Here is a 3,310-nt window from a genome sequence, read left to right as displayed (position 1 = left end):
GAGAGCAGGAGGGATCTCTTGACCAGTTTTCTTTCTTACGAAAAAAGGAATTTCTCTCCTGAAAGTTTCGGGTGGATAGCCCTCATACCGCGCGGACTGAAAATACCATTTGATCGAGCACTTCAAAGTCAGCCAGCTTAAACATTGCGATTGTCCGGTACCCCTAATATCCAACACATGTGTGGACTGAATATGGGAACGTTCGGACGAGACTGAACGTATCTGCTGCGTCGGATCTGACAGGTCGAACCTGTCCCAAATCTCTTCAAATCGTCTCCCACCCTCACCTTGCATGCCTAGTTCCTCTCTTCTGCTTCATCTATGCCGCTCCTTGTCTAGGTTCGTCGCCATCGCCACCCTAGCTCAGTCGTCATCCCCAACCTACAGATCTCACCATCAGACACAAACCACTCCCGATCATCCTTGTCGCCCCGGTACATCCTATTCATCTAGAGATACACCTCACACTTTATGTGTTCGACGAAGTGTCTAAGTTGTCTTTTAAGAACTTTACTCATCTATAAGGATGAATTCAAGAACAAGGAGCTTCATGAATTCATATACAATGACTTAGTTGATTCAGACGACGAAGATGTTCATATGATGTTGATGATGAGCATCCAAGAAGAAATGGAGAATTAAGTGGAGCATGTTCCAAACTTCAAGGGTATATGGCAGGAGAGTTGTTCCCTCTAATAGGGTTGCTGAAGCACAGAGTCTCTACAAGCACTACTTCAAATCTGAACCAAGCTACAATGACGGAGTTTTTGGTGTGTGCATTCAGATGAGCCAACCTTATTTTATGTGCATAGTTAATCTATGGAGGTGCATGATCCTTACTTCCATGCCGAGGAAGGATTATTGTAGATAATTATTGTTCTCTCCTATGTAGAAATGCATAGCTGCCTTGAGGATGTTTGCATATTGTCGGAGCTCAATCCGACAGATACCTTTGTAGGTATCCCAGCTAGGTGACTGGGTTGGATGGTGATAGGAAGCTAGGTTTTACCCAGGTCCGGGCTCTCACAGAGGAGATAATACCCTATGTTCTGCTCTCGTATATTGCGTTGGGGTGATAGAGTACAGGTGAATACCAACGGGTTGTAATGTAATGTATCTATGAGCCTAGCCCCTAGCTTATATAGCACACCCATCGGGTCCAAGGATTACAGATCCTAGTCGGGTACGTCAATGCAGGTAGAGTCCTCCAAGGCTACATCTTCTTATCTTGCACACCAAGTACTCAGGAGTCTTTGTATAATCCACCATCTGCCGCCCAAAGTGGCCCAAGACGAAACCGGCCTAGGGGTCCTCAGCTCGACCCACCAAGTCGAGAACCGATGTGGTGAGAGACCCCTCGACTGGGACATTATCAATGGCCCATGAACTGGTCTTCAAGCTTTGCCTCGGGTCACCTGAGTTGCACGTCATCTTCGTTCACCAGGCTTGGAATAGGTTCAACCAAGCATCCTCGAACAACGCCTTCACACAGCCGGCCTCCAATTGCTGAGCTGCCCCGGAGGCGACATAAAACCACCTCATTCTTGAAAATGTCGAATGAGATAGCCGACCAGTGTGACAGAGCGAATTCTCGTCAGATCCCTCAATAAGGTTCATGACGAGAGCGGGAGTATCAGAACGGAGTCTACACACACAGTTTAGCAGGTTCAGGCCACTAAAGAGTAATACTCTACATCCTGCTATGTCTTAGTATTCATGGTGAGCGGATACCTCGTGTAGAGGATTACAATGGTGTTTTAGATGTCTACCGAGAGTTGAGTTCTAGATGGCATTGCTGATGAGGACCTAGGTCTCCCTTTATGTAGACAGGAGAGGCCTAGGGTTTACACAGGGGGGAGATCAGATCAATACAGTCACCGCCCTCTGCCCTGGGGAACATGCTCATTCCCTCGCTTCCCTAGGGTTCCATGATTCCCCTTGGGACTGGTGGGCCCTGGTCCAGGTCGAGGTCGGCCTCCTTTACCTAAGGCACTTCGTGTGTGGGACCTTGTTAGTAGCCCCCGAGCGTGGTGGAGGCCGCGAGCGTCCGGGCTCCATCATCTTCGTCGGGCTCTTCTCTTCGTGTATCCGGCCTCTTGAGTCGTTGTAGGGCGGTTCTTCCCTTCTTCTTGCTGGTAGTGTTGTTGACTTTCACGAGGCAACATAGCTCATAAAAAGCTCCATGTGCCAGCCCACCAGCCGTGTAGGGTCCATCTCAAGTACGGTTCATATGCCAGCCTGTTTTAAATATGACGATCGAACGGCCACATTGGGTCCTGCCTGACCTTTCTTCTCCGCCGCCAGGCACTCCGTTAGCTCCTTCTAGATCGACGGTGCTCGTTCCTCCCTCCATCGAAGAGTCATGGCCATCGTTCCTTCCACCTTCGGAGAAAGGCCCGGTCAAGGTGACCTACTTGAGGTCGCGTTGTTGCGCCTTCCTCATTCGTCCAAGTGGGTTAGCGATTGGGAGCACTCTTCCGTCTTGTGATCCCAGTTGGAGCGGTTAGTGATGATGGGACGCCTCCTAGAGTTCAGCAAGATGGGCTGGATGGCGCCTTGATCAAGGGATAGGGTCCCGTGGCCACCATGCTTGAACCAGGTGGTGCATTTAGCATTCATCCATCGTGGGCTGAGGCTCCCACTTAATTCTTTCTCCATGAACGTTCTGGCCTTTTACGGGCTTCATCTACTCCGAGCGGCATCCTACACCTCTCTTGCTTCGTGTCCCTTTGCGAGTGTTTCTTGGGCATTCGGCCCCACTTTGGCCTTTTTTGGTACTTCTTTGAAGTGGTTCCCAACCTTAAGGATGGAAAGATCCCTTCCTGTGCCAGGGTCGTCCTTCAGCCCCGTCAGGGCTCCGATTACTTTGATTTGGCATTGGCCCTGAGATGGAGTCATGGAAACAGGGGGTGTTCTACGCCCCAGATAACTTCCATGATCCCAGTAACCCAGGGCTACCAGAGTTTGCTTATGTGCCCTGCTAGCAGAGACGAGAGTGGCGGTCGAAAATTGACCTTGATCTGGGTACCAGCTATTTTGTGGATGTTGTTGTCTGTCTTCAGGGGCATGGCCTCACCGGCCTGCAGATCTTGAAGACTTGGGTGCCAAGGAATATCCAACCTTTGGGTCGCATCGACCCTCCCATGTACGAATATCACGGGAGGTGTGACCCCAATCGTCTGCTCTAGTGGGAGCTCTTGGAAAACGAGATCGAAGACCGTTTGCACTTGCTTACCGGCCCCCCCTTCGAAGAGCTCCGCCCTTAGGTGGTCGCGGAGCCTTACAGCAAGGCCAACTCGCGGTCTGTGGT

This window comes from Triticum dicoccoides, chromosome 4B (genome assembly GCF_002162155.2).
Source record: "Triticum dicoccoides isolate Atlit2015 ecotype Zavitan chromosome 4B, WEW_v2.0, whole genome shotgun sequence".
NCBI lineage: Eukaryota > Viridiplantae > Streptophyta > Magnoliopsida > Poales > Poaceae > Triticum > Triticum dicoccoides.
This window is presented reverse-complemented; position numbering follows the sequence as displayed.